The sequence below is a fragment of the Anser cygnoides genome, chromosome 7 (assembly GCF_040182565.1).
Source record: "Anser cygnoides isolate HZ-2024a breed goose chromosome 7, Taihu_goose_T2T_genome, whole genome shotgun sequence".
Classification (NCBI taxonomy): Eukaryota; Metazoa; Chordata; class Aves; order Anseriformes; family Anatidae; genus Anser; species Anser cygnoides.
Window position 1 is genome coordinate 32,276,467 of NC_089879.1, and position 26,621 is coordinate 32,303,087.

Below are 26,621 nucleotides of genomic sequence, written 5' to 3' on the forward strand. Positions count from 1 at the left end.
TATGCCTCCACCATCTGCTCTTCCCCTACTTGCAGCTGAGGTCAGCTCCTTATCCATTATCATTGTTGTAATCAATCATTTACTTCTAATTTCAATCTCTTCTTGGGCAGAATAAACAGAATGTTGTACTACCTCGGCACTACTTTTACTAGCAGTTACTTGTTACTATTACATGTTTTAAAAATGTTTGTTGTTGTGACACTGCTCCCAGAGGAGATTCTGTAAAACCATCAGTATGACAGAGTTAGGTGAACAAAGGGGAAACCTGAACTCAGAGTAAGCAACTATTCCCCAAATGTCATCCCTCAGGATATCATGCTAAGTAACTGCACAGGGAAGCATGGTTATACAACTCCTAAGGAATATGCATTTACTAATTTTCATAGTATGATTCATAACATTTTACCAAGAGTCTTCAAAACTCCAAGGGTCTTTTATCAAGTGTTTAGCAACACGAAACCAGAAAAACAACTTAAATATGTAACAGGACCATTAAAAAAAAAAAAAAAAAAATGCTATACTTGAGCTGACTATGTGTACTGGCATACTTCACACACACCCAGCCTTACATTAGAAGTGGCATCCCAGACTAAGGAAGCAAAACGTCATCTAATCGCCAGTACCAGTCATGATGTCTCCCTGGCATGTTACAAAAAAGTGTGGATTATGCATGAATGCCAAGCATCTCCAGATAAGTCCAGAGCACAATACCAGCAAATAGGCCTCCATGTTAATCAATAGAAAATGGGCAGAAATTAAGATTTGCAGAAGTCTTCTCAGTAGGTAACTGATGCACATAAAGCAACATTATCAAACATATGTGGACTTTAAATAACTTTGGAAGCTCAAGTTTAAATCTCATGATTTAAAACATGTTTAATGTTTAAGCTACTTAGTAATCCAATGTTAGAAATTATTTATCATGTCAACAATTCCTTGCCTATAATTTTAAGCTGAATCAATATTGTTGTTATGCTGTTATATTAAATTGAATTAAACACAAAATATTTCTTAAAACCTACAAATGAAAATAATGTGTATGCTGGTCCAACACTAAAAAGTGAAAATGATACTATGCATAGGACATTGCAATACTTATACATAAAAGATTACAACATAATTAGGTGTATAAAAATATTACTTTGTGAATCAACCATCAGATGCCTTCACAGAATCACAGAATCATCTAGGTTGGAAGAGACCTCCAAGATCACCGAGTCCAACCTCTGACCTAACACTAACGCTAACAAGTCCTCCACTAAACCATATCACTAAGCTCTAAATCTAAACGTCTTTTAAAGACCTCCAGGGATGGTGACTGAACCACTTCCCTGGGCAGCCTATTCCAACACCTAACAACCCAACAGGACTGCACAAAGCAACCAGCCAGTTACAGAAAACACGGGTGCTTAGGTGTATGGACAGCCATATTTTAGTCCATGGAACTGCCAGTTTGAAAGCCAAGAGCTGACGTGGTCTTTCTCTCCCCTCTATATTCAATTGAGAGGTGAGGAAGAGAAAGATGGGGTCTTGTCTTCTCTTAGACGAACAAAAAGGAGGGAGAGCTTGGGGACTCACGCCAATGTAAAAATTTGTTGACTAAACTGACTACATGATACAATAAAGTCTGTAATTTGGACAAATTCTAGAAAAATTGCAGAATGTTAGAGTTGATTTATGAAATACATAAAAATGACAGAAAGTATTAGAATGCATTTGTGTCTCAGTTTTCAGTGTTTCTCCAAAAGAATGGAAGTGCTGAATTCTCGCAAATAATAGATGATGAAATGATTTATCTGAGATACATTGATTTGCTTTCCATGTGAGATGAGAATTACCAAAATTTTTAAAACTGTGCATGCTGGTAATCATTTGCCCTTTCAAACCGCTCTTCATGTTAACATTCTTATGGTTATTATTTTTCTTATACATCCATTTGTGGAAATAGTAGCTGCATTTCTTTTTAACTCAAGGAATGAAATAAAATTTCATTTTAGCATGCCACACTTTGATATTTCATTAATTCATTATCTAGTATAATGTTTGAAATTGTGACTATCAAGTTGCTTTCTTAATAAGGGGGAGGGACAGACAAAGTCCAAACCCAACCCAGACCTCAGAACACATAAAATGGAAGGATAGAAACAGAAAAAAATGAGCAAGACCATTCTGATACCCAAGCAATACATAATAAATAGGAAATAAAGGTGAGAAAAAGTAAGATGGAAATAAAACCAAATTAATAAAACAAAATTTTTATATGAATTTGCTTCTCATTGATAGGAATAAGAAAATTTGGGATTCTAAACGTGATTTTTTTCAACACTTTCTACACTTAAGGATCATATTTTTTTTCCTCAGATTAATAAAAAAGTTCAAATAAAAAGGATGAAAAATATCAATTTCAGTTTCCAGTTCCTTCATTTGCCAAGGAAAAAAAACATTATATGATTAAATGCTAACCTGTCACTAAAGTCAACAATTATGCAAGCATCTTGGAGCTGAAGTCAATGCAAACACATGGCAACACTTTAGCCATATTAAGACTGAGACTAACTTCAAACTAAGAAAGATGAAACACCGTCGCACTTTATGTTCTAACAAAATTCAGGCACCCGTATTTGCAACTGCCAAAATTATTCACAATATTCCTTTTCTCTTATTATATTCTCATGAAAAAATCTTAAATGGGGGACTTTTTTTTTTCCCCTTGTATTACAGTTGCTCAGGGAGACCTCATTGATATCTCCTCTGAGATTCAGTCGTTATGGGAGAAGGATAAAATTTATTTTCTGTAAAAGTATCCATAACCACTTTAAGAATCAAAGGGTCAGTTATTGATATGAAATTTATTAGAGCACTTGAGCAAAAAGTCAATTCTTGATGCAGGGAAAATTTCAAGCCTAAGAATACTTCTAAACAGAATGATATTGTGATTTTGGAACTGGCATTGAAGGTTCTCCTGCTTCACCATAAAAAACAAACACCTGTCTCTTCACAATACAGATTGCAGATACTTCTAGGGGTCTTGAATTAGGTCAGATCTCTACTGATCTGGAGCTCTTACACTCACAAAGGAATAAAGCGTATCTTATATGAACAGAGACAGAAAAGACTGTGAAAAAGAATATGTTACAGAGGCTGCTTTTTTTTACAGCTGAATACAGAGAAACTAGATGCATTTCACAGGCTTCTGGGTGTCAGTTTAAAACCTATCAATCATATCAACCAACAGACCGTACTCTCATACATGTAACCTATTGGTATGACTGAGCTGGAGCATTGAGTGAGTGTTGAATGAAACAGAAAGGAAGGAGGGTTAATGAATCCTTTTTGTGCTTCACAGAATCTCTTTGTACCTGGAGGACTTCTATACAAATGCTGATGTAGTCAAACTCTGCTTGGTTAATAAAAATCAAGCAAGACAACAGTCTTGGGTGATATCACTCTAGGCAATTCAGATGCTTTGCAAGAACCTGGCACTGAAAATTTTATAGCCAATTTTATTTGAGCAACAGCAGTGGAGAAACCAAACAAAACACTGAATCAAATACAGAAAAACATGAAGCATATCAGAGAAACTAAAGCCAAGAGAAAGAGAAAGCATGGCTTGATGGAATGGAAAAAGATGGGCAATGAGAGAAAAAGTGTTAACACGTGGGTGTCTAACAAAATCACTAAAATCTACCTTTCCATCCTCCTTTCCCCATTAACGAAGAACAAGCATTACATAAAGAATTGATTATTTTTAAAGACATCAGAAATAAGCTCTTATCACTCCATTTCTATTCATAATTATAATTTTACAAACTTATGACTCCACTGAAATTACCTGGATTGCTAAAAATGAATATAAATTTTCAGTGAGGACTAAATTATTTAACGAAAATTTCAAGTGGCATATATCATTTAAAAACACATGCATAATTTTCTAACACCTTTCTGCCACAGAACTTAGATGGAATATAATTTTTTTTTTTAATATGCCTACACATTGAAGGAATATGTAGATTTTATAAAATAATTTTGAAAATATTATTGAAAATTTTATATACACGTGTATACATGCAATATCTGTCATGTACAATATCATGTTCAATATCTATCATGATAACTTATATCATGGTACCTTCTATCCTTTCTAATATTCCCCTTCTAGTTCTGCTATAATCATAATTAATTTATCTACATGTATATAAGTATAAATAAAAATGTATAATTACATATTATATCAATTAATTAGTTTAATTGAAGCATGAAATTAAACATAGTAAGTTATGTTTTGTATATAAATGTCTCTCCACCTAAGAACAGAAGACGTATCTTATTCCAAGTACTTTATTGCAGAACAAAAAATAAAACCATTGAAGTTCATGCCACCCGAGATAATGCTTTTCATTGAGTCTGGTTAACAAATTCCCTCCAGAAAATCCTACTAGACAGCTATTTCCCTGGTTCTGTATCTATTGCCACTGCAGTTATTTTACACAATGCCAAAAAAAAAATAAAAATATTGTATTTAAACCCATTTCTCTAACTGGGCAAAATAGATATAACAGCATTTTCTTTAACACTGCAATTTTACTTTAGACACTGAACAGCTAAGGCAAGAAGCAAGTTCTATTAAAGCCTTAAGAAACAATGAGTGAACATGAACTTGTCCCATGCAAACAGTTTTGGTTTTTTTTCTCCCCATTAAAAAGAATAAAGAAAGAGTTAAAAAAGAGTGAGAGAGTAAGAAATTTCCCCCAACAAATTCACGAGTTTGGTATTGAAAATGAGTAACAGATCACGAACGAGATTAGAGCATTGTTTTGTATGGTAGGGAAGGGGGAGGCTGCAGGGAAACATGATGTTCTATAAACTGATAGCTGATAGAGGAAGATTCCCCTGTCAGAGATTAGAATTTAGATGTAAAAATGTACAGTTTCTGAAGTTTTCAAAGTTATGATTCAAAGACAACATAGGAAAAGGGCAACAAGTTATGCAAGCAGCTGAAAGAAATCATGTCTGTTTCTTAAAACTTTAATATTCAAAGTTATACAGTTACTTTTAAATTAGAAATCCCTAACTGACTAGTCCTCACTTTATTGTAGCTTTTTACTTTCACACTTTTAAGTCCTCCATATTGTTATATGCCTTTGGTATTATCCCCAAAGGACTTTCATCAGACTATTAGAACAACACTTGAGCTGAAGTTCTCCAGACACTTGACTACTGCAAAGTTGTGATATGGCTACTTTTGCTAAGTCACAGATACATATAGCTCAGGGAGTCATGACTATATTTTCAAAAAGAAGTAATAAAATGCAGTTATGCTTAACATAGTGGTGTCTTTTTATACATAGTCAAGTAAAATTTTAATAGAAAAGTGTGTGCAATTAAATGCTGTTATTTAACAGTGTATAAGGTTATTTAGTTGGATGATTCAGACCAAGGTTCTATACAATGACTTGATTTTTTTTTCCTATATAATGAAAATGCCCTTTTCCTTCCTTTGTATTGCTGTTTGTATTTTTTATTATCTTACAGGGTGCTATTTTACTTTTACCAGAGGCTAATTGTTGAAAGTTCGTTTTAAGTCAAGATAGCATAACCTCTAACTCTTCTGTGTCAAAATGATTAAAATGTGTATATAGGTTCATGCTTTTATTGATTCCTGTAACTTGCTTGTGCAAACTTTTTAAAATTTATTGCTATGTTCCTTCCACTTATTATTGCAACCAACTATTTATATGCCCTTTCACTCAGGGCCAGGTCTGAAAGAGAAAAAAGTGAAACTAGAACAGCTTTTAGAAGAAACTACTTACAGCCTAGAAGATTTACAAGGCAGCAGCTAGTTACAAAACAGACATATTTCTGTCATGTTTAGAGATCAGCTAGCAGAAAATCCTGATGGAATGGACTTTTATTACACTGTGCTTGGATCTGGGCTACAGCTTCTAACCTGGCAGTAGCTCTTTGCTTAGATCACTGGGTACTGGAAGCTCCTTTTAAAGGAAGGGAACAAAAACAACTAGTTGGGGTGGAGTAGGGGCAAAACCAGTGATTTGAGGAGATTTTACTTCAAATACATACTCATCTGGACTGAATCAGAGGTATTAAATGCCTGGAGAGCAGGTAACTATCAGACAGGTCTCTGTAAACATTTTTAAGACTTTGGGACTGTGTGAACTAAGGGATTCAGGCAGGAAACTTGAGCTTTAGAGTCTTATAATTTGAATTTAGATGTGAAAGATGTGAAAAGAATGAGAAATTCCAGGTGGTCACAATTGACCTAGCTGCCCTTATTGTCTGGCTACAAAAACAACCACTCTTTCAGTGACTAAATATTGGCAAGTATGTCATTTGGCTCACCATAACATGTCAGTGTGTCTCTGCTGCTTATTGGTAGAATTCCTATTTGAATGCATGGCAGTAGCTTGTCATTGGGTCTTTAAGAAAACAGTAACTTACTCTTGTTATTCTGGTGATGCGTGACAATGCTCCTAGTTATTCTGAGAACACATCCTTGTCCAGGCATGACCTTTCAGTTACAAGAGCAAGAGGAATTAGGGAAGTCTTTACGTGAATACTAATCTTACTTTATGTGAACATGAAGACTTTTATCCAGAAGTTTTACTGAAGTTTGGCAAAGTTAATCTTAAAGATCCCAAATATCTTTAAGCTGATAGACTGAGATTAAAATGCCATATATTTTTAAAGTTGACCGAGGATGATCGAGTTTGTATGTGTGTTTGCGTCTCTGTCTTTAACTTTAAGAATTCCAGAACATCCTCTCAAAAATAGGTTGTGACACTAACCCCAAATATTGGCTTTTATAAATAAATCCTCCAGTGTTTTTATTTTATTCTAATTTCTGTGTGTGTGACAGAAAATGAGAGTAATAACTATGCATCTAAAACATCCTCTCTTTAAGAATACAGAAAAACAGCTTTTCTTTCATGTCTTTTGATGGCCTTTAGTTCTTCTAATGTCCTAAGTACTATTTCTAATAACAGCAAAATTATGGTAGAATAACAGACTAAGGATAATTATGATTTTCAGTTATAGTCCTTCTAATGAAGTACAATTTCTCAATAACAATAGTTTAGAATACAATTTGGCTCCCTCTATGATTTTCTTTTAGTTTCTATTTGAAATTTTGGATTATATTTCTCATAAGAAAACATGAATTTTCTCTCACTACTACTATTTTTTTTTTCCAGAAAGCATATGGAATGCTATTTTTTTTTCTTCTCCTGATGATGTGTCTTGATTCATTTTCATAGCTTTGTGCTGCATTCATGTCATATTTCAGTAGAATTAAATTTTTTTCTACAACACCATTAAAAACTTCCATAAAGATGTGTACATCTTCCAAGTTTTGCTAAAAAGTCCAAGGTACGTGCATGTGTTTCTAAACAGCTAGAAGGACATGAGTGCTATTCTTTTCCTGAGGCTCAGAGGAAGACAAATTCAGGAGCATGTCCTCTCTATAGATAAAATGTGACAAAACACAACTGGAAACATTTTGAAAGTAATCAAAATGTTCCCCCCTCATCTTTCAAAACAGTTATCTTGACTCTAAGAAAATAAAAGAAGATTTTTTCCTTCTGGAAATGGAAGAGAAATGAGGTATTCATATTTACTATGAAAAGCAAGAATCATCTTTAATTCTGAAGGTCCAACTATATTAAAACAATAAAAACTGATTTAAAATGACAGCCCCTATTTAAAGCAAACTACTTTCTTTCTTCAGGAAAGAAAAAAGGCCATTGTCATTCCCCTACCCATTTTCAGTTTCCTGTATAGGTACTGGTATACTCAGAAATAGAAACCATATAATTCAAATTCTGTATAAAAGCCCATTCTTCTGATATTTCCAGTGTGACCAAAAATAAAAGATGCTGGTAACCTGGAAAAATTAAATTCTGTGAGGTTTAGGATGGAACATTAGATGTATAGAACATCAACATCCAGGAAAAAAATGGAGGGGAAATAGCAAATTTACATGTTATTTCTTTCTAACATATGAGATGGGGAAATCACTGTAGCTCAGTGCCCTTTTCAGTAAAAGGGGATTACAAAATGATGTAGACTTAATGCTGTTACTTAGGAAAACAGAAAAGAATTTATAGCAACACTATTATATCAAATGTTGAAAATTCTGGAGTATGCAACTTAATGCTCGTGGTAATTGTCAGATGTCCAGGGCTTTAACCTCATTAGTGAATTAAGAACTCAGCTTAGGAAAGTATTTTCTCCTAAAAAGATATTCTCTTACAAACAGCATACTACCAACACTTCCTCCCCCCACAAAGAATCTACTGTTTGTGTTTCCTTAGAAGAGCATATTATAGTCAAATCAGCCTGGAACGTTGCTGCTGCTCAGTACTTTTTGTACAATAACTACATTCATTGCCTAAGTTCTACAGCTGTGTTTGAATGTATAAGCAGCTTAACATTTGTTTACAGATCCATCTGACCTTTAAGAATGTAGGAATTTTTTTCTGTTTCTCTAATTTCTTCTTAATATTATGCCATAAAGGACATGTCTTAGCAATAGTATTACCGCAGGATAAAAATGGTAAAATATTTCGTATTACTTACATTAATTTCAAAAGAATTCTCAGGTTTCCATGGCAAAACACATTCATCTGGTGTTATTCGCAATATTTATTAATTTATTCAAACCCCATCTGAAATTCTATGCGCATGCACACACAAAATTCTAATAGATCTAAATGTACTAAACTCCCATAAATACTATCTTATATCACCAGCATCTTGACACAATCCTATGCAAATTTCATGAATAATTATCTCGACAGAAGAGCTCAAAAAATGAATGACCCACCCTGCTTCCACTAAGAAGCCCAGTGAACAGATTTGAATAATATGGGTATAACAGATATCAAGTAAGCTCATTATTCAATATTTTTCTTAAAAAGCCTCTCATTTATCTTCCCAGAGTGGCTTTAGATTTTGGTTTACAAAGTTGTTTAGGGAGGAAAATTTTGGATATTATAATTTCCATATGTATTTAACATGGGGATGCAGCCAGTAGGCCTGTAAGCCCTACTGCTATATACATGTCACTATAAACAATGAAATTAGGCTGTATCACACCATAAGGCAGTTGCAATTACAGCTAAGCATTGATTACCCTGTCCAGGTGTTACAAGGACGAATGAACTGCATTTCTCTAGAAAAGATTATGTATGCTTCTCTGTTCAAATTATCTTGAAGATGGGGGAAAGAAGGAAGAACCCCTGTTCTTTGAGTGCAGTATGCTTAAGCAGATGGGACTATACATATGGATGAAATAATTGAGATTCAATATACAAAATGCACTATGCATTCTGCCCTCCCTGCAATTCAGAGATTTTACTTTACACTACGGAAGCCTACTCCTACAGAAGACAACCCAAAATAACTGCAAATAACTTCCTATATGTTAGGCTAAAAAATAAAAAAAAAAATAAAAAAATACCACCACACTTTTAAAAGGAAAGTAAGGCATGATATGCCATAACTGTTTTTCATCACAGTCATAGCAGGAACATAAAGGTGTTACTCCAAAATACAATTTATGAATTAGCTTCATTCATGTTTATATTTTGATCTTTTACCTTTTATAACACCCTACCTTCAATTAAAACACCCGTTTATAATTTTATTTTAAAAGAAACTATCATCTTATGAGAGTAGATAGCTATTCAAGGAAACTGAAGTTACGGAAATTAGAACACCAGACAGGTTGCACCACATTTACTGAAGAAAAAGCAGAATGGTGGTCTTTAGTATTTTCCACTATGTTAATGACACTCACAGGCTTGCTGACAAATGTTAAGGAGAAAATTTAACCTTTAACCCAAGTCTAGTCATTAAAATCATATTTTGAAAGCTTCAAAATACATCTTTTTCCCATAACAACACTCTGCACCTTAATTATGCAGTAGCTATTGCAGTTGATCTTCCATTTACCTTGGCTCATAAAAATGATCAATCATAGTTTAGCTGCTACTGTACCTTAACTGAGATTTCCAATCATTTGTGTTAGTTTGCCAGTAAATGCAAGATTTTGTCTGAAATACAGACTTGGTAATGGCACGTTTAATTATGACTCCAAATTATGGCTACATTTGAACACAGATTACCCTGAAACTCTCAAAAAACAGGATGAAAGCATATTTTTCATCATCTATGATATGTTAAATGATCAACAAACATTGTTAAAGGTTCTTGATCCAAGCTAGAGCCTCATTCAAAACCTGTTTCCTGCAATCATAAAAACAAATGAGCAGAAGATACATTTTCGAAAAGTCCAAAGCATTTTTGTAGAGATTTTATAACCTATTATTGGAACTTTCTAACTGACTGGGGAGTTCAAGGAAAATATAATTAATTATGCAATTTTATAAGCTTAAAATGTATCCTATTAAATGACTGTGGTAACTTTCTTTAAATACCAGCATTTATTCTGACAATAACAGGAAAACATTTTTCTTTACCTACCACCAAGTCAACAAGCAACTCTTAAAAATTCCTGATGCACCACTAACTATGATTCTGCTGAGAAAGAGGGATTCAATAGACCTGTTAAATATAAATGAGATGCAGGCTTCTGAAGTTCGGCTTTCTTCTAAAAGTTTTGCTTCCTAATCAGTCAGAAATTACAACTTTATATACTTTAAATTGCATCCATCATTTCAAGTTAATATACATTACATGAATGATAGAGATTTAACCCAAACAAGATGTCTGAGATTCTGTTCCTGTTTCGTCTTCTGGAAAACATATATTTGATTTGATTATGCATTTAAAAATTGATCTCCTGCCTGCCACTCACACTGGCAGCTCTGATTTTCTTTGTTTGGAGATTAATAAAAACTCTGCAGGATCCTTATCCTCAGAGCGAAGAGAGAGATGGAAATAGATTAGCCAGTTGACATGGGTATATTCCTTGGGTATCCTTGCTAAAACGGCAAGATTTTCACATGAACATCTCAAATAAAAGCATTGTCATACTCCAGAAAATGTAACAGTTTTAGATTAATTTTCAAAATCAGATCACTTTCCAATTTTATCTTCTGCTAAAAAGGTGGTGACAGCTATATTGCTTATCATAGTATATGATGAACTGTCACAATCCTAAGAAAGTGCATTGATATAATCAGACATGTTAAACCATAACTGAATGAGAATATAGAAAATATGTTTAAAATAATGACAATTTTAAAATCTGATCTTTTTCTTTGATACCACTCAAAATGCAGTAACCTGGTGGTAGTTTCATCTCCCTTCTCTTTCTAGTAATCCATCAATTGTATCTTCTGAGAGATGGAGAAAGTGTGGCAATTAGGGCCAGAAAATCTATGGTCCAGTGATCTATCCAAACATATGGGTTGTGTCTGGAGACGGTTCAAGCACAAACTATTGCTTCACTGGGAAATCTTGGAGATGTCTTTCCTGGACCACTGTATATCATGGAAATTTGGAAACTCCAGGGGTGAGGGAACAAAAGGCCTCGTTAAGCAAATCAAAGTGTTTAGCCTCGTATCACATAAAAATATTCTAGCTACTAACATTTTGAAAAAAAAAGCTTAGGTAAAACTTTATTCTCAAAGAATTTTTTTTGAAGGAAAAACTTTCGTCTTCCAAATTCCATGACAAGAGTCAGGGCTTTGAGTCAAGTCAGACGAGCATATGTATTCCTTGGAAAAAGCACGTAACTCTAAATATTTGGTTTGTGCACTGGCTTGTGTAAATGCCATTCATAAGGGTCTAACATTTCTCTGTGCATTTTTAAAAAGGTTAAATGCATAGTTTTACTAGGGACGGGACACCTACTACTTTTGTTCTTACAAATCTCCATTTTGAACTTAGTCTATCATTATACTTAATATGGGCTCTTTTTTTAGAAGACAACCTTTTTCTTCACGTATTGTATAAAGGCTACTAAAAACTACTGATTAAAATAGATGGTAAATGGATTACCTTCAACAGCTGGCCAAAGTGATTTCAACTAAAGGCTTTTTAATTGAATAATGCTTTTTCAGCCAAACAGAAAAGATGCATAAAGCAATAAAAATTTCACTGGTTCATGGTGCACTTTGTTCATTTGATTTACAAAGGAGATGCAAGTTGAAAATCTACCTTTTTCAATTAGTTAAATTTTACATACATGCAAGCATTCAGAATGTTTCGTTTTCACTTTAATATGAAGGAAGAGAACCCCTCAGAAGCTCAGATTTGTCAACAAAAAATATATTCTTCAACTGGCTCTAGTTAGTAGTCAATGTAGTGCTGCAGATTTGCAAAACTGCTTGTGAAGAGGATGCCAAAGCAGATTTTAAAAGCTTAACTGCTGACTGAGTCTGCTTGTAATAAGGCATTTCATTAAATTTGAAGCTGCACTGTATTTTCAACTGTTTGGTGTGCTGTTTGCCTCCAGGAAGTGGGGGAGGAACATGTGATTCAAGAATTATTATAATGGTTAAAGATAGATGAGAGATTTTTCAGTCTCAGACAGGAGTTGGATAGTTAAAATTCCTTTCAAACCCTCACCATTAAGACTTCTGTGAATTTCTTAAATTAAAAAAAAAAATAAAAAAATCTGAAAGGCATTCTATTTATTTAACTGCATTTCTTTTTGCTTGTATACCTACTTAGTCTTCAAAAAGAGATAAGTAGAAAGTAACCTCAACAGCAGGAAGGAACACATCTAATCTGAAAGTTTTAAGCTCAGTTGACAACAATAAAAAGAGTGCTTGGTATGAAGATGCACAGTGATCAGAATGATTGGTCTGAGAAAGGTCCTGAAGAGCATTTGTAACCCATGGGAATGTGTATCGGTGACATGTACAGACCTATTTGAAAGCACATAAATAGGAATGATAAATAGATGACAGCAGACTCAGAGGGATGATAGAGAGCACCATAGTGTGCCCCTGGGGAGGGAAGAGGGAGCAATAAGGAGAATCCCTACTGGAAAGGTGATGATCATGATGAGCGATTTCTGCACAGAGAATGGTGCTCAGTTGACCCTGTACTGCATGCACAAAATGGGAACATGCAGTGGACCCTATGAGAACACTACACTGTGGGTACAACCCTAATCAGACCAGACATTTGTAACTTAATGCTGCAGTTTAAGTGATACTTTGTGTGCACAAGGAGGGAAATCACAAGCAAAGAAGGAATTAAGCAAATTAAAAAAAAAAATAATAAATCTCATATAACGTAAATGGTTCCTAATCTCTCATGAGATCTCATTCACAAAAATGTTTTAAACATTTAACATATTTGAATATAGAGACTTTTATGCTTTCACTGCACTTTTCCCTATGAAAACAGAAATATAGCAGGCTTAATATAGCAGCAACAGGGTTCAGATACCCAGAAAAACGAGACACCACAACTAATGCAAAGACACCTGCTTTATTGGCAGAGTTGATATAAAAAAACATTACAAATGTGTGGGAGTTCATGGATATATAAATAAAGAATAAGTCAGATTTTGAAGGTTAATATACCCTTTGAATAAATAGAATTTGGGTGATTTCTTTTCTTCTGGTTTGCGCTGATGGTGGTATCTCACAGTTATGAAGATAGATAAGTATTCTAAGGGAGCAATCATCCATGTAAATTTGCCTGACATTAACAAGAATCAAGAAAAGGGGAGGAAAACCAAGCTTCTGCTTTCAATAAAAAAATAAATAAGGTGTTAGAAAAGTGCATTTGTCAATATTCAGGCACAGAGAGTATAAGATGTAAAAGCTCAAAGGACTAAATGCAGCAGTCTTTCATCACACAGAAATCCTGTTGAGGACAATGCAAGTCTTGCTTGATGAAAAGCTGATGAATTTGTCCCAGGGACATGATAAAAGAAATAGTGGTTGTTTCTACTTGTTTCATATTGTCATACTTAAACATAAATGGGTGAATTTCAAGCACAGCAGGAGAGCAATAGAAAAACCATTCTATTGGCTTCAGTGAATTGCTAAGCAACATTTTGGTGTCTCCAAGTCTCACTTACAAGACTTTGCCAGACCAACAAATAGAGAAACACTGTAGAAGAGCTCTGAAAAACCAACAAAAAGTGGAGAAGTTTATAAATCTATAAATCAGGATGTAAGATAACATATTTAATAGCACCACTGAGTCAGAGACTTCTTTAAATAGCTTTCTCCAATCTGAGCCACTGAGGGACCTTGCAGCGACAATACTTGTAATGCAAATAATAATGATACAAACAATACCACAAGTATTACTTATAGGCAAAAGTATTATGTCTTTATGTTACAACACAAGCATTACTTGAGAAGTTTCAGCTGAGAGTCAAGATAACAGCTGTTTTTCACTGATTTTTAGTTTCCAAAACAGCAGAAAATTCTCACCTTTTACCAAGATTTGTTTCCTGAAATTAACCTGCTTTTAGATATATCATGAGCTTAACAGGTAGATTTAAGACAAAAATTTTTTCTGATTATTCCACCAAATCATAAATATTTTCAGGTTTAAGATGAGAAATGTGTGGTTAAAAACAATTACATGAAATTTTACATCTTTTGTTACTATAGTTGGATTCCTTTTGAGAGAAACTTCCTGAGGAATGACTGAGTTAAATAATTTCGATAAAAAAATTCAACTTTCACATATGGTCTGTATCCAGATACCACTTTACAGTTACCTAACAGTATTACATCCCTATATCTCTTAAACTATTTGAAAGAGTAAAGCAAAATTTCAAATTTATGTGGAATACTGCAGTAGTGAGAATCAAATCTCGTCCAGGCCCACACAGAATGTCTGTGGCACAAACAGAAGAGTCCTGACTTCTAGTCTAGTGCCTTCATGGCAGGATCTTTCCAATAAAAAAAAAAAAAAAAAAAAAAAGAAAAAGGAAAGAATCCTCCAGATCCACTTCTAAGGTTCTCCACAAGGTTACAATTATAGTTATGTGCAAAGCTGGAAGTTGTGCTTACCATTTTAAACCCAGAAGCATAACACCAGGTATCATATTAGAGATGCATTTTACTTCATTCAGATCTAGTAACAATACTAATTTCTATGGTGTGCTTTCAAATAACTACACAGAGGTATCAAAATAATACGTCTGGTTGAACAAGATATCTCTATTATCAAATGTATATTTAATATAAAGCAAATCCTGCAACTACTCTTTCATTAATAGCACCTCCCACATCCAAACGCAAGGACTAAGTCATGAAGTATGTACTCCAAGTTTTATACTTTCTCAGACAGAAATTAAATAGCCTTTATTAGATTGCAGAATACTTCATTATAAATAAACGATTCAGTCACCTCTTTTTAAATTGACCTTATCCCAATGGCTTGACAATTACTATTTTTACTCTTTTGCACAATTACAATATGAACAAACTACGAGGCCAAAGTTGTCTTCCAAATAACTAGATAAATTACTTTCTACATGCAAAATTGTTTCTCTGGGTGGTCTCAAAAGCTTCTAAAACACACAAAAAAATACACCGCATAGGCCACTTAAGGATTTTAAACAACATCATATTACATTCCAGGCCCTCATTCAGTCCTAGCTTGGGATCAAAAGGGTCAGATGAAAATTCAGGCTGGAAGGGACCTCAGAAGTTCATCTAGGGCTGCTTCCTGCTCAAAGCAGGATCAGCTATGATGCGCACATCAGTGCCAAAATCTCCTCTCACTTTCATTGATGCCATGAGCAAACAAAATAGTTGGAGACTTCACACATGAACTTAGCACCTTCTGTATCATCAGCAATTATATATATATATATATATATATTTGCAAAGTTCTAAAAAACACTTGCATATATGTGATGCATATTCTCAGTCTAAAACTCTGAATAGATAGGTACTGAATAAACAAAGAGTAAGTACAGACACAGCAAAATGGTTTTAACATTAGCTTCTTAAGATCTTTCAATTATAAAATTTGTTCATCTTTGGTAGCAGATTGTATATTTTGTATTTTATAGCAGAAATGCAAACATATAATGAAGTGCAGACAACATTTCAACAAGTTGTATGCCAGCTGTATTACAAAAATCCTGCTGTTGTTTGAGAGGATGTTTGTAACTAAATATATTGAAAAAAATGCAATTACTTTGAAAAGAATTTTAAATGTTAGTTTAAACACATTTTGACAAACGTTACTTCCTTTTAGATTAATGGTGCATTTGTATAATACCTGGAATTCATGAATCATATATAACAATGGCAAAAGATTGAGTTCTGATAGATGTTTCTCTTTAGTCAGCAATAAGTGATTCAGATGTTAAATGATGAGTGATTCCTGTAGCTGCAGTCCCATGCTCCACTACAGACTCATTCAGCAGTTAATATTTTGGAACTTCCTAAAGCACTTATAGGAGAGTTTATATTTCTAATAGTTGCAGGAACTATATTTCCTTCTGGAATCATCTTTCCCTTGATTTTCCTTTTCCTTTTTAAATTCAGTATTTAAGGAAGGAAAGAACCATGCTTTCCACACAACATTAGAAACAAGGAAGGAAACAAGGAAGGAAGGAAGAGAAAAAAATCCCAGACCTTAACCAACTTTAAAAAATTCCATATATCATAACTTTTAAAAAATATTTAAAATACTAATCATCTAGTCTTTAGGACTAATGCATTGCAAATTAAAACAGGCAATTAAAACACACCATAAAGTTAAAAGAGAATATTAAACAGAAAAAATAATACAGTATTATAAGTGCAAAAATAGTTATTGATTGCACAACAATAATCTTGTTTGTCCACTGAGTATATTTTACCTCATAGTTACTAAGACAGAACAGAAACATGGAGCTTGCAATATTAGTTTACTGCTAATTTGGCACACTAGAAGCTATATCTAAAAAATATTAAATTTTAACTAAGCTGCAGGAAAAAAACATTCCATTACCTTAAAAAATAGCAAGTACAGAAGAAAAAGATGCACTTTAATAACAGGAAGTGACCAGGTTACTCTCTCTCTGTAATAATGTTTTGTGCTGAGGGTTCATTTGACAGGACTTAAAAGTTTAACTAAACTGGAAGAAAATTCACATGGCAATTCCACTTCCTAACACATATATCTTTGCAAATCCTGGAATACGTGTAGCTCACTTTGTACTGAGGCTAAGATATTCAATCGAAAGTCAAATTTTTATTTTAGCATGTTGCATTTTAAAGTCCTGAAAATTGTATTTGTTTCAGAACTAACTTTATAACTTACCTTTGATTCTAGGTACAAGATATGAATGAAACTTGAAAAAAATAGCTAATAATTTTCTAACCATAAATATTTAAAACTGCCAATTTTGAGAATATTTACACATTCATCCTGCTGTTGGACCCTAGACATTCTGTGTTCTCACCTTGATAGATCTGGTTTGAGATGTTATATACTAATTCTAAGAACACTCCTGAACACAAATAACTTCACTGTTGTGAAGAATACCATTATATCAGCTTGAAGACATAACCTATGCTAAAGAGTAATTTATATTGCTGGGAACAGGAGAACCTTTCTACTGTTGTCCTACTGATAGATGAGGTCAGCACAGGAGATACATACAGGAACCACTACTTAGCAATTATGGAGACTAATGGGGTAGATATAAACTGATATATGTATGAACAGGTTACATTAATTTCTGCAATCATATACGCACAGACCATAGTTTATGATGCAAGCTAAAGAAAGCACACTTAGAAATTAAAAATACATTTTGCTAAGAATAATCTGAAGGCATATTTAGAAGAATATGATGATGGAAAAAGGAAAATTAATGAGAGTTAAATAACCCACTGATTACTGTACTTTTAATCATTCTGTTGCATTTATTCAAAGACAGGTTTGGTTGCGTTATGTCTACTCTGCACGCATGCTATGAGAGCTAGAATAACTTGTTTTTACATTATGAATATTTGGCTCAGTAAAATATTAATTATGCCATAGGCTCATTTGATTTTCAGCAATCTTATCTGGCCTGTGAAATAATTTGAACAGAGTGGCTGCTACCAGTAAGCCCAACTTCAAGTTCTCTTGTATTAGTTACATACTGCTGTATGCTGCTGCTGGAGCTGTATTAGTTTTTGTGGGTTTAATCCTAACTCTGATGACTTAACCAGACAGACTTAGGCTTTTATGCTTCTAAAGGTATGAAAATTGTTCCTGAACTTTTCAGGGCACTTGTTAATTTATGATGGAAAATGAAAAGAAAAAAATATATAATTGTTTATTCAATGTAAAAAATTGCCTTTGCTGAATTAGGGTCCAGTATGGTTTCCTTTCTGAAGTATCTTATCTTTATGGCAAAAACAAACAAACAAGAAGAGTTAAAAATGTTATCACTATCTAAACAACTATAAAATATTATGGGTTGTTCTGCAGCAGTTCTAAAAACATTTTAAACAGATGGATCAGTGAGTTTGCCATTCATCTTTCACCAGTCAAGAGGCATCTAATCTGCTTTTTGAGACACAAAATATGAAGTATGTTTGCCATATAGCGTGAGAAGAAATGCCTTATTTGCTAAGAAAATACACAGAAAAAGCTAACCAAATGAATGGCATAATATTTTTTGAATTTGTAATTTCTTGGAAAAGAATCAGAGGTCAGAGGAAAAGATCACTGTTACACTACACTGTACAGGTAGAAAAAGTGAAAAAGAAAAATCTTGGTTTAGATTTTTTCAGTGTTAAATTCCATTGCTTTTTTAATGAAATAATTACATTTATGGCATTATAAAGTTTTAGCAGATGTTTAATAGCCCAATTTAATTATTAACTTTTGCTTCTGGTTTCGTAATGCTTTCTCAAATCTACAGGCATGGTAGGTTTTGGTAAAATAGCTGATTATTTTCACTGCACTCACCATGAGGAGTTAACGCTTTTATGGCATACTACCAAAACTTAGGTTTATTCAGTGGACACTGTGATAGCTTTTCTGAAGCTACACTTTTAATATTTGGAAAAGAGAGAAAAGCAGCCAGGGTGAATCATCACCTGGAACTACTGCTAACTCACCACTCAAGTATACGGCAGACACTGAACATTCAGGTTATGAGCATCAGTACACACAACATTTCAGAGGCTGAAAGCATCCTTCAAACATTCATGTAAGGCTGAAGTAAAAAAGTTTTAACCACTTCTTGAGTTCAGTTGCTTTTCAGACTGCAATATCTGATAATTATTTGTGTGTATTCACTTATGTGCATAGACACACCTGCATTGGCACAAGACAGAGGCATTTGGAAGCCTCATTCCTTCAGACATTTAAACTCATCTACTTACAAAAAATTCTTAATCATTTCATTTATTAAGAAATTTATTTTACTTTCAGAAGATTGGAAGTGAAAGACTGATATCTATATGGATGCAATATGCCCCTCAGAATCGTCTTCCTGCCTATGGGAAGAAAAATTCACAAGATGAGTGATGAAGGGGGAAAACAGGGATAATGACTTGTTTGGATCACCAGAAGACCTGAAAACCAGCAATTGTTGCATTATCTCAGTCAGAGCTGAAATAAAAATTTGATCCTCGATATCCACACCTTAATGGCAGACTTTAAGAAAGGCCAGCTGAGACCCAGCTGAGTCAGCACTCCCCAGCCATTTTGTAACTTCCAGCTGGATGGTCTCTCTGTGCTCATAAGGGAAGTAAGGCAGCTGGTAAGATGATAAATGCTCACTGTTTCAGTTAGCTAAATACATACTATTTTTTATATTGGTCATGGAAGAAAAAGAACTTTTGAAAAACACCTGTTTTTACCCTCAGTTCCTCCCTGGTCCCCTCTCAGCTCTACCCCAAAATAAAAATCAAGGACAGGGGATGTAGGGAAAAATGATTGAGGAGGACTTGATTTTCTTTTACAGCTATTTTTGAGATCCAACTGTATACACTTCTATTGCTAGCTTTAAACTGCTTAGACAACTTTGTTTTCTTGTATTAATATTTTCCGGCTTTTGGCTTTCAAATACTGTGCTGTGTGGGGTGAATACATCATATCATACCCCTATGGAAAAGTCACTGATAGAGGTCTGCATGCAGAATAGAAAAATCTGAACTTCTCTGCACAAAGATATAGCATTTTCCAAACAGCTATCTGAATGAAAAGCTGGAAGCTGAAAATTTCATGTACTCCTCTATACCAGAAAAGCACAATAACATTGTAAAAAGCAGCTAGTGTGACAAAATTTGTCTTCAGTGACAGTGGTTTAACGGAGATAAAGAAGGAGGATAAGAATCTTAATCCATATTTTAACGAAATAAAGGTGATGGATAAAGAAGGAGAAGGATGAATGTGTTGCATATCTTTCAGTATAAGTCGAGATAGTCTCTTACAGAGAGGTCATTATTTAATAGGAATGGTGACACACTCAAATTCCACTATATACAAATTCCAGTGAGCTCTCCCCAGTATAACCCACTCTTTGATTTCATCTTATAAGTGTCTGCAAATAATCACGTAAAAATATTCTATAGGTCAACTGATTTTTGATGAAGATTTCCATTCCTGTATAGGCTCCACAATGACTAAACACATGGTGGTAAAAAACATTACAGACAAAGACTTCAATTTTTACCTTATAGGATTACATAGAACCTTATAGGATTACATAGTATTAGTTTTCAGTGCTCAACTATTAATGAATTCTTTGCATGGAGCACAGAAGTATCCTTGTACAGGATAAAGAAAGAAATGGATCTGACAGAGCTGCCTCTGGGAAGGAAAATCTAGTGTTAGGAAGGACCACTTTCTGCATTCATGAGCACTAAGCATCACTTCTTACATTCCTAGTGTGTAAAACAGGGAAAGCCAAACTCAAGTGCTGTTACTTGAAATCCCATAAAAGATAAAGAGTCATGAAGTTATGGCCTTACTACCTGCCTATCTACAGAAGAGTGTAAACCAAACTCAAATAACGTCTCCCACACTACTTTGTAATCATTTCTGTTCAAGTCCATTACGTGCAAGAGGGAAAACACATCTCTTCAGCTTTAATATTATGAATAATAGCTTAAAGTCAGATTCTAATCTTATGGATTGGCATTCAGGAGTTTTAACTGAAGATTATTGAACACAAGTTGGCAATTGGCAATGCAACTCACTTTTCTGTTGAGGTTTTAAAGTCAATACATCTTTGCCAGCTGCATCTGGAAGCACTGTAAGGAATTTTGAGCATTTGGATTCCTTTGCCTTCTCATTTCTACATCTGATCTTTATTCTGTATGAGATATTCTGTATGAGAATGATAAAAGAAATAAAAAGTAGAGAATTTCCATCAGTTATTATACAGTGACCACTGTTCAACTTAATGAATTATGAAAGTCAACACCAATTATTTTAGAAACAAATAAATGCTTAGAAAATAAAAGTCATATTTTACTCCCAGAATCTTTTTTTTTTCCCAATTTTTTTCCTTTTTTTTTCCTTTTTCCATTTTTACTATGTCAGATGATGCTCTTATTTCTGGTATTTTCATATTTTCTGCAGATACAGTAAGTAGGAGGCCACACATTTTTACTCCCAGTCCTTTATTTAAGTTACTTTCCATGTTTGTAGGAAATTATTTCTCCAAATCTTTCTAAGATTTGTTTCATTGCTTGTTTTTATATGATTTTAGTGAATGAATCTTTGGAATTACTCTTCCCCTAGTTCTCACTGTAGAAATTTTTGATGAAAAAATTAAACTACTTTTTACCTAGCTGCCAACAGCAGTCACAGACACAACCCTAGCACCACAAAAGGACCTGCTGAGAGTTCCTTCAGCCAGTATTTCTGCAACTCTTACTGTTATCCCAAGCTAACAAGATCAAAAACAGTGCCTGTACACCTCCAGTTGCATACAACTGGATACCATGGCTGCTGTGCTGACATAGTAAATGTCTGAAAGCTCCTTTCTACTATATTTTGAATACCTTCCATCACCCAAACTCAGCAAACTATTATCAGCCATATTTTTCTGTTAATGAGTGAAGTCTGACACACTAATATGTAGAAGCTGCTGAATGTCTGCAGTGATGCAGGTCAGTCCAACCTCATTTAAACTAATGATAGACTTTCTCTTGATTTTGGCTGACTTTGAATCAAGATAATAGACAAAAATAATTTTTTATTTTTTTTCCCACCTGAATGAGAGCTATGAAAAGTGTCAAACATAACAATGAAGTTTGGATATAAAGGTAAAGTCAGCATTATGAAAGGTTTTGTTATGCATACCCACTCTTCATAAAAGAAAATAATGTACATCTTTGCAAAATAGAATCACATCAGGGTTTTTATTCCAGGTATTAACTTTCAAGTGCTCCCTGGTGGGTTTTGGTCAATTTCTCTGGTAAAGATCATTTATAGTACTAGAAATCTTGTAGACATTTTTGGAAATTACAGACCCCTTCTTATCAATACTGGTGATACTAATACTTTCTCCCTTTCTTTTTATAATTATAAATTTGAATTACACTTGTTTTACTTAGTATATTTTATGAAGTGGTAAATTGGAACACTTTATTTAGGTGAATAAATTAAATGAATTAATTTAATGTAAAATTATAAGGCAAAATATAAAATAAATGCATGATTAATTTATACACAGAATATGGAGTTTTCCTATTGTTGGTCCCCCCTAAGTAACAAAAGCAGCATTGCCAAAATGTTAAAATATAGTTGTGCAGGTGTATTTCCCATTTAGCAAAGCTTATCATAGTAAAAAAAACAAACAAACAAAAACAAACAAACAACAAAAAAAAAACAATATTTCAGGTCTATAATTAGTAATTCTTTTGCCTGCCAGATGATGTGCTATTTTTTGATTGTAGATGAGGTTTCCCCTATGTGATGAAAAAATTATTCCACATTCAATAAAAATTCCAGTGACTTCAAAGAGTTTAGGATGTTACTATTCCTGTAACCAAATGAGAAAATCAAAAGAGCAGTATAGTTATTGAGGTGTCACTGGATTTCTTCACTTGTGACAGACTTTTGTTGTTAATATATTTATCCATAGACAGTTGCCTAGATAGCAGACAATAGTGCATTGTGACCAGGTCAGTCCTGTATATCACAATACTAAAACTTATACTTCTCATTCTCAAAACCCTGTTTATTCTCAGTTCATTTATGTCTCTTCCTCTTATATCCCTAACTCAAGCTAGAATAGTCACCAACATTTCATATATATTTGTCTCTAAATAATCCTTGAAAATCCATACCATCTTTGAATTCTTTCTGTGTAGATGTACTCTTGCATAGGATATGCATAGACTCCTGTGCTTTCCCTTTTTCCATATGCTTGATTTGAGACTAGAGAAGACAAGGTCTTTGAAGGAGAAATCTTGTCATATCTGTTCCAAAACCTTCCGTGCTTGGACGGAGTTTTATAATTATTTTGAGTAGACTATTGACCCTTCAGATTTTATCTCAGTTTTAATCAGTGGTTCATGACACATATTGTCATTATGCTTTCACTCTGAGATGCCTCCATTACTCCAGTTACCAGTGTTATTCCAGGCAACAATGTCATGTAGCTGCAGTGAATTTGGAATCCTGAAATCAATAAAGCAGGTGGAATATGTCTGAAATAAAATAACATAACATAACATAAAATAATATAACATCAAATATCATAAAACAAAACAAAATAAAATAAAATAAAATAAACAAAGTACAGGTTTAAACAGGGGAAAAAAAATCATGTCATTTTGCCACAAAGTTTTAATTTAGTTAGAGAAAATACTCTAGAGTCATTGAGTCTGACAATTACATACAACTCTGAAACAGACACAGGCCATCTACAGAGATATAACCATTTTAACTGTAACCACATAAAGATAGATCTTACCAGAAGTATCAATACACAAATCTAAACTACTGTTAAAGCCTACTGAACACTTGGTAAGAACAACAGAGCATTAAATATTTGAGCATAAAATAACTGTCTGAAGATAGAGTAACTGCTAAAAAACAATCAAGCTTTGTTGGAAGTCTGAGGAATGATAGCTGCATCCCAGGCAATCTTAATCACATTGTCACTTGGCATGAGCTCAGATGACCAAGAAAAACAGGAGGAATGAGCTGGAGGCTTTTTTAGCCACCTTTAAAATGTTTCATTTTTAGAGGACAGTCTCTAGTATTTCTTGAAATTCAGGACTTTGAAAGAGCTAGAAACCCCAAATCTCTTATTACCAACCTTGCCCCACAAAAATAAAAGAAAAAAAAATGGTATCACTTGCTCTATTTGGCTGTACTATTAAAAATATATAATCTGTGGAGAAATAGAAACATCATTCCAGGGTGATCAATCTCACAAAAATCTGAATGTATACAAACCAAAGCTTCTGGAGATTGAAATACAATTTGGTAAATAAGATTTCATTTATAAACAGTAAAAATAAGACTTCTTGTGAAATTCAAATGTCCAGGGTCTAACAATAGGGAATAGAATTCATATTACCGACTTATATGATGTATTTTGGTATTTTAGAATAGTATTCAAATACTTAGACAAAAACTCTCAGAGACACCTGGCAGCCATTGTAAGTGCAAACTAATGTCCTAACCTTTCAAAATCACAAGCCGTTCTTCTCATACACCACTGGGACTACTAGTACACTTGCCTACATCTTAAGGCAATGGTTGTCTAAGTGGCAATAGTTTACTTCAAATCCAATACAAAAATGAGAAATTGAATATTTTGTCATTTATTGTAGAGAGACTGAATAAATTATGCTCAGATTTTAAAAGAAAAAATAAAATCCATGCTCTAATTGGTTGTACCTCTATGCTGCCCATATGAGAAAGATGGAAGGGAAGCATGAAATCAAAAACTGTGAAAATACCTGTGACAAAAATGGATCCAAAATTGGTTTAGGCTTATTTTTCATTTTAAACCACACTCTTGTTGCCATAGATTCACACACAGGGAGTTTTTCCCCTTAGCACCAAGCCCAATATATCAGAATCTCTATAGTGATCACTAAAACACAGCAGTTGTTTTCCCAGTAATGGCTATACTGGAATATAGGAGGATGAGTCTATGAAATATTAGTAAAGGAAGAAGCTTAAAAAAAAAAAAATCTAACTTCCGAATAGTACAAGTGATACAGAGCAAGGGTGGACAATATAGGCAGGGTTCATAGCAGCAGCCATAACTTAAGCTTTGCTGCCATTAGTGTTTATGTTGTATATGAAAAGGTTTATCAACATGCTGATGAGCTGGCAAAATCTGCAAGCATCCAATATATTCCTCCTTTTAGCAGGTATGGGAGATCACAACCACAAACACATGTTTCAGGAGAGACTTTTAAAATAGAGAACGTTATTTCGACAAGCGGAGAATGGCAACAAAAGATTTTTTATTCATTGGTATAATTGGTGAATGTATTATACTGTCAACATTTAGCTACTATGATCAACTTAAGTAATCAAAGCTGTTCTGAAGGTTTTATTGTTTTATATTATTTGAAAAGAATTTACTCTATTATACTAACTTTTGCATTAATGTAAATGAAACTAATAAGTTGAAACTCAAATTTATGTAAAAACAGAAACATAACACTTTTTAACCTTAGAGTGCCAATTCTGCAGGCCATACATTCCCATATTTGTTGAGCTTTATGATTTAGCGTGGTACCTGTGCTATACGTGCTACCCATGTCCATAACGACACCGTGGTAATGGCTTTGCTGACTGGGATATGCTGCCAGCAGTCCTCAGTCCTTCTCTCACCTAAAGCCACTCTAGAAAGTGACCATGACTGGCTCCCTCACTTTGCAGACAAGTTTTAGTACCTTAATGAGACCTACCTAATCATGTGCTTTATTATTCTGTTTGGTCCAGTCAAGCATAAACCGATGGTTTGGGAATCAGCTGTTTTTGTCTATTAATCAGTCTTATGCTCATAGGCCAAAATGTGTCCATGGAAGAATAAGTATTTTGAAGTATTTCAACAGTTGTTTCTGAACCATGTACTGACTGACTGACTGACTGCATGTGTTGCCAAGACTTGGGGACATTCATAGACTTGCTGTATGGGAACCAATGATGTAGTATGTATAAGTGCAATGCTTAGGTACAGAAAAATTTAGCCTAACTTGCTGGTGTCAGATAACCCAAAAGAAGTAACATGAGATCTTTTGAATCTTCATAGAACTGAGCAATGACCTAGTTGCAGATTATCAGAGCTGGCTGCCTGAAGCCATACCAAGGGAAAAAAAAAAAGAAAAAAAAAAAAAGCCACACCAAACCAGAGATATGGTGGTGCAAACTTTTACAGAACTATTTTAGATGCTGTTGGGGATCTGGAAGACAGTTGTAGCACTCTTGGCAACTCCACATTGAAAAAATACACAGTATTCTCATTTATATATGTATACATACATATATATTCTTCTTAGTGAATACACTCATTTGACAAGAACAGAGAAATTGTAACAGAAAAATCAACAGGTTTCCATGCTCTTAGTCTGCCAGAAAAGACAGACTATGAACACCAAAGGAATTAGACAAGCACACAGTGCTAGACTGCAGAACAGACATATGGATTTCTTACTAACCACACTTAGGTAACTTGGTATCATAGCAACTTCAGAATTATAATATAGAATATTATATATATTATATATTGA

The 26,621-nt window shown here is 33.9% G+C and overlaps 1 long non-coding RNA gene across 1 annotated transcript in view; it reads right to left on the reverse strand.

Moving 5' to 3' along the window:
• LOC136791276 (uncharacterized) overlaps positions 1-26,621 on the reverse strand; it is a 384,451-nt gene that overhangs the window by 31,720 nt on the left and 326,110 nt on the right. The window contains exons 7-8 of the long non-coding RNA XR_010832909.1: positions 23,208-23,541; positions 21,108-21,237 (exon numbers count right to left, since the gene is read on the reverse strand). This is a non-coding gene — a long non-coding RNA (uncharacterized lncRNA). The remainder of the gene's footprint in view (positions 1-21,107; positions 21,238-23,207; positions 23,542-26,621) is intronic.